The 14,795-nt window shown below is 36.1% G+C and overlaps 1 protein-coding gene across 1 annotated transcript in view; it reads right to left on the reverse strand.

Moving 5' to 3' along the window:
* The window catches only part of ZDHHC21 (zDHHC palmitoyltransferase 21), a 93,055-nt gene that overhangs the window by 8,221 nt on the left and 70,039 nt on the right, over window positions 1–14,795 (reverse strand). The gene's annotated exons all lie outside the window — the stretch shown is intronic.

The following is a 14,795-nucleotide window of genomic DNA, read 5'->3' on the forward strand; positions in this document are numbered from 1 at the left end:
TAATGGCCAAAGTTTTAAAATTTTTATGAAAAGAATAAACTCATAGATTTAAGGTGTTCAATAATCCCACACAGGAAAACCACAAAGAGAACCATACCAAGACATGTCATAATTAAAGTGCTAAAAAACACAGAAAAGGGGGCTATTAAATGAGAGAGAGAGAGGGGGGAAAAATGATACATTGAGTAGAAGGGGAAAAAAACTACAACAAACTTCTCACCAGAAAATATGCATGTCAGAAAACAATGGAATGGAAGAGGCTTAAAGTGGGGTAAGAAATCCCACCAACCCTAGAATTCTATATTCAACAAAAATGTCCTTCAAAGATGAAGGTGAATTAAACTTTTCCAGACAAACAAAAGTTGAATGAATTCATTACCAGCAGGCCTGAATCACAAGAAATGTAAAAGGAAATTCTCAGACAGAAGGAAAAAGATATACATAAAACCAAGATCTAAAAAAAGGATTGAAAGCACCAGAAATGGTAAGCAGATGGGCAAATTTTAAAAATATTTTTGCTACTTTTAAATTTCTTTAAAAGATAATTTACTGGTAAGAGAAAAGTAATAATAATGTTACTGTGAGCTTTATAACACATGTACCAGTAAATATATGACATCAACATTCAAAAGGAAAGAAGAGGGAAATGGAAACAAAATGTTGTATGATTTTTGCATTATACATGAAGTGGAATAATAATAATATCTGAAAATAGGCTGGTAAGTTAGAGGCATATTGTAGTTCTGAAAGAAATGATTAAAACATTAAAAGGGGTACAGTTAATAAACCAATAGCGGGGATAAAATGGAGTATTAAAGCAATACTAAATCCAAAATGGGCAGGAAAACAGAAAAAGGATAGGACAAGTCATTTAAAACTAGCAAGATGTTAGACTTAACACAACCATAATGATAATTATGTTAAGTGAAAATGACCTAATTCAGCAGTTCTAAAACCATGCTTTATGGCCTTTTAGCAGAAATCAAGACGGAACATCCCACTGTATTAGTAATCATTGTATTGTGCATCCTCGTTAAATCTGAAAGAAAACAAGGTCAGTCTCAAGAAACCTTCATGAAGCAGTAAAAATTATTGATATTATTAAACCATGATCCTTCAGTATACCTCTTTTATGAAACATTCTTCTTTGTCTCTAGTAATGTTTCTTGGTATAAAATCTCTTTTGCCCAATATCATTATAGCTATTCTAGCTCTCTTAAGATTATTGTTTGCATGGTCTATCTTTTACAATCCTTTTATTGTCAGTCTACTTATGTCTCTTATGGACAGTGTATAGTTGAATCTTGCTGTTTTATCCGGTCTGGCCATCTGTACATTTTGATTGGAGCTTTTATTCTATATTTAAGTGATTACTGATATGATTGGATTTATAAAAACTATTTTACTGTTTGCGTTCTAGATCTTACATCTTAAATCCTTTTCCCCTTCTATTCCTCTCCTACTGTCTTTTGTCTTAAACATATATTTTTAGTGTACCATTTTAATTCCTCTACTGATTTTAAATTGTATTTTATTAGATTATTTTTTTAGTGGTTATTCCAGTGTAGTGTAACTCACTACAATCTACTATGAATTAACACTAACTTAATTCCAGCAAAATACAGAAACTTTATCCCAATATAGGTTCATTTCCTCTCTTCCTTTGTGCTATTGTGTGTGCATGTATACATACATGTACATATATATAGTCTATATATTTTGTACATATAAAATCTTTGTAATAAACCAAACAGTATGGTATACAACCAGAAAGCTCTAGCAATTATAAATCTACATTCATCCAACAGAGCCCTAAATACATGAAGCAAAAATTTAAAGAATTAAAAGAATATACAATTCAATAATATCTAGAGATTTCAATACCCTAATTTCAATAGCTAAGAGAACTAGACAGAAAACCACTATAGATATAGAAGATTTGAGAAAACATATTAACCAACTTGTCATAACTGATAGCTAACACTGTACCCCAAACCAGCAGGATACACATTCTCTTCACATACACTTGTAAGATTCTTTAAGAGACATCATATGCTAGGACATAAAATAAATCTCAGTAACTTAAAATAATCGAGAAATTGTATTTTCTAACAATAATGGAATTAAATTAGAAATCAAAAGTAGAAATAAATTTGAGAAATTTCTAAATTCTTTCAAATTAAACAACATTCTTGTAAATAATCCATGGTCAAAAATCTTAAGAGAAATGAAACTATAGCAAAACCTTGGATTGTGAGTAACTTGTTGTGTGTTCCACAAGACAAGCAAACATTTCTAATAAATTTTAACTTGATAAACAAGCAATGTCCTCCAATACAAGTAGTACGTGATGCCGAACATCACATGATCACAACTGAGCCAATGGTTCTTGAAATTCATTTTGATATACAAGCATTTTGAATTACAAGCATATTTCCAGAATGAATTATGCTTGCAAACTAAGGTTTTACTGGTATTTTGAGTTGAATGAAAGCAAAAACACAACAGATCAAACTTATGGGATTCAGCTAAGGCAGTGGTAAGAAGGCAATTTATAGCTTTGAAAAATCAGTAGAAGTTAGAAAACAATAAAAGTTTAAAGTCAATAATTTAAGTTTTCTTTCACCTTAAGAAACTACAAAAAGAGGGGCACTTGGGTGGCTCAGTCGGTTGAGCGGCCGACTTCGGCCCAGGTCATGATCTCGCAGTCCATGAGTTCAAGCCCCATGTCGGGCTCTGTGCTGACAACTCGGAGCCTGCAGCCTGCTTCAGATTCTGTGTCTCCCTCTCTCTGGCCCTCCCCCGTTCATGCTATGTCTCTCTGTGTCTCAAAAATAAATAAACATTAAAAAAAATTAAAAAAAAAAAAGAGAAACTACAAAAAGAAAAGCAACTAGAAAACTCAAAGTGGGCAGAAGAAATAAGGAGGAAATAAGAAATTTTAGTATAAATCAATAAAATAAAAAACAAAATTGGAGAAAATTGATGAACTCAAAAGTATGTCACTTAAAAAGATCACTGGCTCAGTTGGTTAAGCATCCTACTCTTTATTTCAGCTCTGGTCATGATCTCACAGTTCGTGAGATTGCGCTATGTGCTGACAGCATGGAGCCTGCTTGGGATTTTCTCCCTCCCTCTTTCTCTGTCCCTCTCTGGCTTACATACACTCTCTCTCTCTCTTTCTCTCAAAAATAAATAATAAAAATTTTAAAAATAACTTTAAAAATGTTTAAAAAGATCACAATATTGCCAAACCTTTAAGTAGACTAACAAAAGAAGGAAGATGTATTAGCAGAATTAGGAATGAAAAAGGGGACATCACTACTGACACTACAGACATTAAAAGGTTTCTAAGGGAATACTATGAACAACCTTGTGCCAACAAATTAGACAATCTGGATGAAACAAATTCCTAGAAAGACATAAATTCCCCAGACTTCAGAAGAAATGGAAAAACCTGAATAGACCTATAATAAGAAAAGAAAAACTCGGGTCCATTTATCTACACTGCTGAAATTTATCAAATATTTAAAGAAATAACACCAATCATTCATAACTGTTTCAGGAAGTAGAATAGGTAACAAATTAAGGAGTATTCATACAAAAGAATAACAACAACAACATTGATACAACATGCATGAATCTCAAAAACATGCTGAGCAGAAATCTATCAAAAAAAGAAGACACACTGTAAATGTATAATTCTATTTATGTGAAATTCTGGAAAACAAAAACATGAAAGGCTTCTGTTTCAAATGGGTGGGGGTATTTAAAAATACCATTTCTTACATGAAGTTAACAATTATAAAAACATAGGTGAATGCTTCTGAAATGTTTAGCAATAATAATTAGAAGACTTAAATGCATGCAACACACCTCCAAGAACACAAGTGATATGAAAAAATAAGCTATGTGAACCAAAATTGTGTTGGTGATACTTTGTACACCTAAAAAACTTAAACTTAGTCTCCCACTACACACTTATTACAAAAATAAAAGCTTATAAGTATACGAAAAACTTTGAAGTTTACAAAAATTAAAATTAATTGGAGTTTATGTCCATAAACTCTAAATGAACTTAGTATCATAATACAAAGGAGCAACAAAATCAAAGTTTTTTAAAAAATACATAACCTTCATTTAGGAAAGACTTTTTAAAACACAAGATAAAACCCAGAAATCTTAAGGAATATGATTAAAGGTAATTTACTTCTTCCATAAGACAATGATTGTGGCAAATTTTGTTTTCCATAGATGTCCTCAAGAGGAGGACATCTCAGCTAACATACTTTTCCTGTGAAATGTGACTTTGACACTTTGCCCAATAACTACAGCCTACATTCTCTTTCACTGAATCTCAGCAGGCTTTATTACTTTTGAGGTTAGGTCACAAAAAGTGATATAGCTTCTGTCTGATTCTGTTGGGCCACTCTCTTCTGGAACCTTGCCACCATGCTGTGAGGAAGCCCAAAGAAACATACAGAAAGAGGTGTCCTTTTTTTTCTTCTTTTTCATGTTTATTTACCTCTGAGAGAGTCAGAGAGAGAGTGTGTGTGAGCAGGGTAGGGGCAGAGGTGGGGGGGTGGTGCAGACAGAGGATCCGAGGCGGGCTCCACGCTGACAGCAGTGAGTGAGACACCAACGTGGGACTCGAACCCATGAACCGTGAGATCATGACTGGAGCTGAAGTCGGACACTCAACTGACTGAGCCACTCAGGGGCCCCTGGAAAGAGCTGTTCTTGATGACAGCCCCAGCTAGGTCCCAGTTGACAGCCAGTATCAACCATCAGACATGGGAGTAAATGAAACGTTAGCTAGTTGCAGTCTCCAGTGATGGACTCCTTCATAGTCTCAAGTTTTTCTAGCTGAGGTCTCAGACACTATAAAACAGAAAAAACTGCTGTGCCCTTTCTGAATTCTTGATACACATGGAAAATGGATGGCAAAAATTAGAGCACTTTGGATGGATTTGTACTTTCCGTATTGTGGATGCTTTTCCACATTAAGAATATGTGAAATGCTTTCAAACATTCAAGAACTCTCTAAATCAAAAATCAAGTTTTAAGAAGTATAGATCACCCAAAAAACTTTGCTATCAGTTACTTCTAGTTGCTATGAAAATATGAACCTGCTCAAGGGAATCAGGCTATATCTGGCCTACAGTTACATAGCTTATACAATTTATAGAACAAATTTCATTAACTTGATGGTCATTATTTACTCATTATGGATTAGTCATCCATAGTGTCAGTGTGGAACTACAAAAGCTCCACATCATGTTAGATCCTTAATCAGTTTTTGCCAGAAATCATAAGAAGTAGGGAACACTTTTAGTTATAAAAATAGTAAGTTTCAGTACTAAGAAGGATAAATACAATCCAGAACATGCCACAATTAAACTACTAATGACACACTTCAGTGCATATGTATGGTAGCATCTGAATGTTTGAATTTGTAGATTTCAAGTTCTCTATTTCCTGAATTATTCTGGTATTTTCTACATGCAACACACATTGCTATTGGGGCGTTTGATCTAAGCAGAGGCATTTTGTTTGTTTGTTTGTTTGGAGAAGAGGGCTAATTTGAAAAATACTAAGCAACCAGAGGACATTTAAAGAATATGCTGCAACTGATACACATATTTTTTTAAGTCAGCTTAGATGTATTGTTGTCTTTCGAACTAACACACATCCTCTATCCTTCCCTCCTCAGTCCTGTTTGCTCAGCTGGATGTCCACAGGGTCCAATTTTCCCTCCAATTGCCCTTGCACGCTAATATAATTGCTGTTCATATGGGTAATTGGTCAGCCTAGAGCAGCATTTGTATGGATTTGTTCATTTACAGTATCTGGCAGCTTCTCAAATGGTTTTGCAGTATTATAATACTATCATGCATTTTTAGTTTTTGTCTCTTTGTAACAAGACTAAATAGATGTAAATCTTTTTTTTTTTATTTATTTATTTTTCAACGTTTTTTATTTATTTTTGGGACAGAGAGAGACAGAGCATGAACGGGGGAGGGGCAGAGAGAGAGGGAGACACAGAATCGGAAACAGGCTCCAGGCTCCGAGCCATCAGCCCAGAGCCTGACGCGGGGCTCGAACTCACGGACCGCGAGATCGTGACCTGGCTGAAGTTGGACGCTTAACCGACTGCGCCACCCAGGCGCCCCTAGATGTAAATCTTTAAGGATGCTATATTTTAAGTGCTTCAAAAGCAGGAATATACAAATGCAAACTGTTTAAGCAGCTAACATTCCTTTTCACTTATCAGATACACAATAAATGAACTTGAGTCTCAAACACATAATGTTCTGCCCTATCTTCCTCCATTGCTTTTTTTCCTTAAAAAGAGCCAAATTGAGTAGATTCAAATAAACTTTAGCTTAAAAAAGAGAATAAGCCAGCTTCACCTAATAGTGCCCTTGATGTATCAGTAAAAATAATTAATTTTATTAAATCTTGATCTTGGAGTGCATTTCTAATGTTCTGCTTGACAATATGGGAAGTACACATAAAGGATTTCACCTGCAATCCCAAATATAATTATTCTTGAGGAAAAGCACAGGTTGCACCTGTTTGAGTTGCAAGCTGAACTAGCCATGTTTTTCATGAAACACTATTTTTTATTAAAAGAGTAACTGACCAACTATGGCTTTTCAGATGTAGGTATCTGACCATTTTTTTTTTTTCAAAAGTAAGTGAAGTGTTCCTCTCACCTCAGGGAAAACTACTGACAGTATGTGGTTACCGATGATAAAATTCAAGTTTCCAAGTAAAAACCAGAATTTTGAAAAATGTAATGTATTATGAGTTTAACAGCTTTCTAGTGCTGAACATCACTACTGACCTTGTCAGAGAAGTTAAGTTTTTAAATTATTTAAATTTAATTTTATAGAGTTAAACGTATCAACACTTAGAAGATCTGTGTTATTCCAATATTTTCCAAATGACCAATGGATGCTGTCACAAAATCATGTAGTAGTTAAGAGAACTTTCCAAAGGGAAAAAAGAGACCAGTGGATTTCAATGTAACAAAACATGAGAAGTTCTTTGGGGAGAGTCTGGAAGATCGAGGTGTAGTAGGAGGATGCTAGGCTTGCCTCCTCCAATGAATACAACTAGGTTAACTATCAAATCATCCTAAATACCCCAGATCATCAACCTGAAGACCGGCAGAACAAACTCCACAACTAAAGGTAAAGAACAGGCTACACTGAAGAAGGCAGAAAATGCAGAGACTCAGTTTGGGAGAGAAACAGACTGTGGCTGCTGTGGTAGGGAGGTAGCTGCGGTCATGGAGAAGGACAAGAGACAGACTGACACACGGGAGTGCACAGAGAAAATGAGTTCCCATAGAAATTGGCTTAGAAAACGAGAGAGGCTGAATTTTGTTGAGTTCTTATAACCAATGGGGCTTAAAGCTTGGAGTTTTAAAGTCAGTGGGCTTGGCTTGGGTAGAGCCCAAAGAGCATTGGGGCTGCTCCTGGACAGAAAGAAGGCAGGGCAACAGCCTGCAGACATACAGCGTGGAAACAGCCATCTGAAAGTTCCTTGGGCACACCCAATGGGGAGGTTATTTGTTCATCTCAGAGCCTGTCCCAGAGAGGCAGCATTCACAGAGAACAAAGAAACTGGCAGGTGCTACTTCTCTGCCCTGCTCCTCAGCATAAGCTGAGAACCTCTTCAGTAACCAGGGCAGTGTAGTCACTCACTACCTAACTGACTTTACCAAGACCCACTCCCCCCCGCCCCAAACTCCCAAAGAACTTCCCTTCCCAGTTATGTTTGCCCCAGTCCCGATATGGCAGACCCCTCAGAAGACCAGCCCAAACCCCTGCCCACACCACATCCCCTGACCTAGAAGCTCTGCAGAGCTTTAGTTCCAGTGGCAGTTGCAACAGTTCCCATTTCATAAGCAGACCAGGGTACACCTAATTAAAACACACCACATTCAGGCCAGGAACCAAACACTGCACGTAACAGGCAAAAAGAGCCCCTGCAGACAACTGGCCTGAAGGATAATGTGGCCAGGACACAGCAGCAGAGCACACGCTGTGCACATTGGAGACACTCCCATAAGTGCCAGGTCCTGGGGAACAGGACACACTATACTCAGGACACTTCAGGACACTTCATAAGGCCATTACCCTCAAGAATGAGAGATGCTGACTTTCTTAACAAATGGAAACAGGCACAGAGACGAAGACAAAATGAAAAGACAGATGAATCTGTCCTAAATGAAAGAACGGGGCATGGCCAGAGATCTAAGAGAAGCAGATGTAAATAACATGTCCGATAAAGAATTTAAAGTAGTGATCATAAAGATACTCACTGGATTTGAGAAGAGTGGAAACATGAGTGAGACCCTTAAAAGAGAGATAAGGAATAACACAGCAGAAATAAAGGGCTCAATATACTAAATGAAAAACATGCTTGATGCAATGAACAGCAGGCTGGAAGAGGCAAAGGAACATATTAATGACCCAGAAGACAGGGTAATAGAAAATAAGTTGAACAAAAGAGAGAAAAAATAATTATGCAAAACAAGAATAGACTTAGGGAACAAATGACTCCATTAAATGTAGTAACATTTGCATTACAGGAGTACCAGAAGAAGAGGAAAGAAAAGGGGACAGAGAATTTATTTGAAGTGATAATAGCTGAAAACTTCCCCAATATGGGGAAAGAAACAGATATCCAGATCCAGGAGACACAGAGAACCCCGAACAAAATCAACAAAAAACAGATCCAATTAAAATGGAAAATTAAAGACAAAATCTGAAAAGTAGGAAGACAAAAAAAAAAAAAAAAAATACAGTTACAATAAAGGGAAACTCCATAAGGCTATCAGTGAATTTTTCAGCAGAAACTTACAAGCCAGAAGGAAGTGGCATGATATATCCAAAGTGCTAAATGGGGAAAATCTGCAGCCAAGAATACTCTATCTAGCAAGGCTGTCTACACAATAGAAGGAGAGATAAAGAGTTTCCCAGACAAACAAAAGCTAGAGGAGTTCAGGGCCACTAAATAAGCCCTGCAAGAAATATTAAAAAGGACTCTTTGAAAATATCAGTCAAAAACTCACAAAATAAAAGGATGTAAAATATGGCACCAAATACCTAAAACCAAAAACCTAAACCAAAAACCTAAAAGGAAAAAAAGAATCGGTTCAAACTTAAATGACCATCAACTTAATATAGACTGCTATTTGCAGAAGAGGTTGTATACAAACCTAGTGATAACCACAGAACAAAAACCACTAATAAATATACAAAGAATAAAGAGAAAGAAATCCAAATGTATCGCTAAAGCAAACCAGCAAAACATGAAAGAGAGAAAGACAAAGGAATCAGAGAAAATCTTCAGGAACAACCGCAATGTGTAACAGGTAATAAAATGGCAGTAAATACCTATCTATCAATAATTACCCTGAATTTAAATGGACTAAATGCTCCAGTCAAAAGATACAGGGCATCAGAATGGATTAAAAAAGCAAGAACCATCCATAGGCTACTTACAAGAGACTCATTTTAGATATGAAGACACCTGCACATTGAAAATGAAGGGTTGGAGAAACATTTTTATGTAAGTGGATGTCAAAAGAAAGCTGGACGGGCACCTGGGTGGCTCAGTTGGATAAGTGACTGACTCCTGATTTGGGCTCGGGTCATGATCTCACTGTTTGTGAGTTCAAGCCCCACATGGGGCTCTGTGCTGATGGTACAGAACCTGCTTGGGATTCTCTCTCTCTCTCTGCCTCCCCTCCACTCATGTTCACTCTTGCTCTCTCTCAAAACAAACAAACTTAAAAAAAAAAAAGAAAGAAAGCTGGAGTAGCAATACTTATATTGGACAAACTAGACTTCATTTTTTTAAAGTTTACTCATTTGAGAGAGAGAGAGAGAGAGAGCACACAAGTGAGGAAGGAACAAAGGAAAGACAGAGGGAGAGGGAGAGAATCCCAAACAGACTCCACACCACCAGTGCAGAACCTGGTGTGGGGGCTCGAACGCATGAACCATGAGATCATGACCTGAGCTGAATGAAGTCGGACACTTAACTGACTGAGCACACAGTTAGTGTGCCCCGGACAAACTAGACTTTAAAACAAAAGCTGTAACAAGAGACAAGGAAGGACAATATATAACAAGAGGAACAATCCAACAAGAGGCTATAACAATTGTAAATATTTACGCACCCAACATGAAAACACCCAAATACATAAAACAGTTAATAATATTCATAAAGGAACTAATCAATAATAATACAATAACAGTAGGGGGCTTTAACACCCCACTTACATTAGTAGAGAGATCACACAAACAGAAAACCAACAAGGAAACAACGACTTTTAATGACATACTGGATCAGATGGACTTAACAGTTATAATCAGAACATTCCATCCTAAAGCAGAATACACATTCTTTTCAAGTACATATGGAACATTCTCCAGAATAGACCACATATTAGCCCACAAAACAAACCTCAACAAACTCAAAAAGATCAAAATCATAGCGTGCATCTCTTCTTACCATAACCAGAAGTCAACCACAAGAAAAAAACCTCAAAGACCACAAATACATGGAGGTTAAATACCATGCTACTAAACAATCCATGGGTCAATCAGGAAATAAAAGAAATAAAAAATTACATGGAAACAAATGAAAATGAAAATACAATGGTTGAAAACCTTTGGGATGCAACAAAAATGGTTCTAAGAGGGAAATTTATAGCAATACAGGCTTACGTCAAGAATCAAGAAAAATCTCAGTAAAACAGCCTGACCTTACACATAAAGGAGCTAGAAAAAGAACAAACAAAACCTAAAAAGACAAAAAAGAAGAAGGAAGGAAATAAAAAGATTAGAGCAGAAATAAATGATAAAGGAAGTTAAAAAAAAAAAATCAATGAAACCAGGGGCTAGTTCTTTGAAAAAAGTCCATAAATTTGATAATCCTTTAGCCAGATTTATCAGGAAAAAAAAGAGAAAGGACTCAAATAAAATCACAAATGAGAGGAGGAAAAACAATCAACACCACAGAAATACAACAATTATAAGACATTATGAAAAACTGTATACCAAAAATTAGACAACCTAGAATAAATGGATAAATTCCTAGCAACATATAAACTACCAAAATGGAAACAGGAAGAAAAAGAAAATTTGAACACACTGAGAACCAGCAAACAAATTGATTCAGTAATCAAAAAACTCCCAACAAAAAGTCCAGGATCAGATGGCTTCACAGGCAAGTTTTACCAAACATTTAAAGAAGAGTTAATACATATTCTTCTCAAACTATTCCAAAAAACAGAAGAGGAGGACAACTTCCAAGTTAATTCTATGAGGCCAGCATTACCCTGATACCAAAACCAGATAAAAAAACACCACAAAAGCAAGAGAGAGAGAGAGAGAGAGAGAGAGAGAGAATGAGAGAGAGAGAACGAGAACTACAGGATAATATCTTTTATGAACATGGATGCAAAAATCCTCAACAAAATACTAGCAAACTGAATACAACAATACATTTTAAAAAACAATTCATCACAATCAAGTGGGATTTATTCCTGGGTTGCCAGGGTGGTTCAATATACAAAAATCAATCAATGTGATACCTCACATCAATAAGCAAAGGATAAGAACCATATGATCATTTCAATAGATGCCAAAAAAGCATTTGATAAAGTACAACAGCCACTCTTGATAAAAACCCTCAACAAAGTAGGTTTAGAAGAAACATACCTCAACATAATAAAGGCCATATAGGAAAAATCCACAGCTAATATCATCCTTAATGTGGAAAAACTGAGAGATTTTCACCTAAGGTCAGGAATAAGGTAAGAATGTCCACTCTCACTTTTATTCAACATAGTACTGGGAGTCCTAGCTACAGAAAGAAGACAACAAAAAGAAATAAAAGGCATCCAATCCAGTAAGGACGAAGTAAAACATTCACTATTTGCAGATGACATGATACTATGTAGAGAAAACCCAAGAGACTCCACCAAAAAACTGCTAGAATAAATTAATTCAGTAAAGTCGCAGGCTACAAAATCAATGTCTCTTGCATTTCTATGCACCAATAATGAAGCATTAGAAAGAGAAATTAAAAAAAAAAAATCCCAATTACAGCTGCACCAAAAATAGTAAGATGCTGAGAACAAACCTAACCAAAGAGGTGAAAGACCTATACTCTGAAAATTATGAAACACTAATGAAAGAAACTAAAGATGAAACAAAGGAATGGAAAGACGTTCCATGCTCATGGATTTGGCAGAACAAATATTGTTGAATATCTATACTACTCAAAACAATCGGCACGTTTAATGCAATCCCTATCAAATACCAACCGCATTTTTCACAGAACTAGAACAATTTGTACAAAACCACAGAAGACCCCTAATAGCCAAAGCAACCTTGAAAAAGAAAGGCAAAGCTGGAGGCATCACACACAATTCCAGACTTCATGTTATATTACCAAGCGGTAGTAATCAAAACAGTATAGGACTAGCACAGAAAAAGACGCATAGATCAATAGAACAGAACAGAGAACTCAGAAATAAACCCACAATTATACGGTCAATTAATCTTCAACAAAGCAGGAAAGAATATCCTATGGGAAAAAAGACTGTCTCTACAACAAATGGTGTCGGAAAAAGTAGAGACAACTTGCAAAAGAATGAAACTGGACCACTTTCTTACACCATACACAAAAATAAATTCAAAATGGATTAAAGACCTAAATGTGAGGCCTGAAGCCATAAAAATCCTAGAAGAGAGTACAGGCAGTAACTTCTCTGACATCAGCCATAGCAACATTTTTCTAGCTATGTCTCCACAGCCTGGGAAACACAAACAAAAACGAACTATTAAATAAAAAGCTTCTGCACAGCAAAGAAAATAATCAACAAAGCTAAAAGGCAACCGACAGAATGGGAGAAGATATTTGCAAATGACATACCAGATAAAGGATTAATATCCAAAGCACATAAAGGAGTTATAAAACACTCAAAAAATAATCCAATTCAAAATGGACAGAAGACATGAACAGACATTTCTCCAAAGAAGACAGCCAATACACACATGAAAAGATGCTCAACATCACTTATCATCAGGGAAATGCAAATCAAAACTACGAGATATCACACCTGTCAGAATGGTGAAAATCAACAGTACAAAAAAACAATAGGTGTTGGCAAGGATATGGAGAAAAAGGAGCCTTCTTGCACTGTTGGTGGGAATGCAAACTGCCGCAGCCACTGTGGAAAAGCTATGGAAGGCCTCAAAGAGTTAAAAATAGAACTACCCTATGATCCAATAATCGCACTACTGGGTATTTACCCAAAAAATACAAGTACACTAATTCAAAGGGATCCATGCACCCCTATGTTTATAACAGCATTATTTACAATAGCTAAGCAGCTCAAGTGTCCACCAACTGGTGAACACAGATAAAGATGTGGTATAGGGGCACCTAGATGGCTCAGTCAGGTACGCGTCCAACTCTTGATCTTAGCTCAGATCATGACCTCGTGGTTTGTGAATTCAAGCCTCACTTTGGGCTCCTCGCTGTCAGCACAGAGCCTGCTTGGGATTCTGTTTCTTCCTCTCTCTGCCCCTCCCCTGCTTGCTCTCAGAAAAACTTAAAAAAGAAGATGTGTGTGTGTGTGTGTACACATATACATACACACACACAGACCATGCAGTATTATTCAGCTATAAAAAGAATGAAATCTTGCCATTTGTGATGACATGGATGGAGCTAGAGAGTACAATGCTAAGTGAAACAAGTCAGAGAAAGACAAATACCATATGATGTTAAGAAACAACTGAACAAAGGAAAAGAGAGAGGCAAATCAAGAAACAGACTCATTTAACTATAGAGAACACACTGCTGGTTACCAGAGAGGAGGTAAGTGGGGGAATGGATTAAATAGGTGAAGGGCATTAAGGAGGGCACTTGTGATGAACACGGCGTGTTGTATGGAAGTGTTCAATCACCTTGCATCGTACACCTGCAAGTAATATTACACTGTATGTTAACTAACTGGAATTAAAATTAAAAACTTTAAAAACGTTTCTTGGTATTGTTTCTGGTTCCACGTTGCAAGTTCAGGAAACCAATACTTGCTGAGTTTTTGTGTAGTATTAAAGAATATGAGCAGCCACTTGAAAACATTATTCTTTTTCACAACTACACTATTTGCATAAGACCAGATTTCTCTAGATACTTCAACCAAAATAACAATGCAACAGATTAAATGCAGAAACAGTATGAGATTTCAAATTTCTTTTATGAAGGTAGATACTAGAACTTTGCAAAAAAAAAAAAAAACAGAAAACAAAACCCATGAGTCTCTAAATAAAAATACATTACTTATGTTAACACACAATCAGCTTATTATTGCTACTCCAATGAATAAATAAGCATTTAAAATACTTCTCAGTTTTAATTTTTTAATACAGCCAATAGTAATTAAGACGACCTACATAATAAGCAAAAACTCTTTGGGGCCTGCAGTAATTTTTATGAATGTAAAGGAGTCCTATGACCAAAGAGATATAGAATCATTGTAATTGATCATCACTAAGGAAGTACAATTATTGTAAATGTTGCCTAGAATCAGAGCAAAGGAAACAAAATGAAACAAGATTAAAGTTTTAGAATCCTTCAGTTGGTCAGAATGCAACTGAATTTGCTTTCATTCACCAACGCAGTTAAGTTTGTAGTTTTATCTACAATTCTACCAAGTCATTTAAGTGTTAATCCAGGATATTTATCAACATAAT

The sequence above is a fragment of the Puma concolor genome, chromosome D4 (assembly GCF_028749965.1).
Source record: "Puma concolor isolate L17-30 chromosome D4, mPumCon1.1.hap2, whole genome shotgun sequence".
Taxonomy (NCBI): domain Eukaryota; kingdom Metazoa; phylum Chordata; class Mammalia; order Carnivora; family Felidae; genus Puma; species Puma concolor.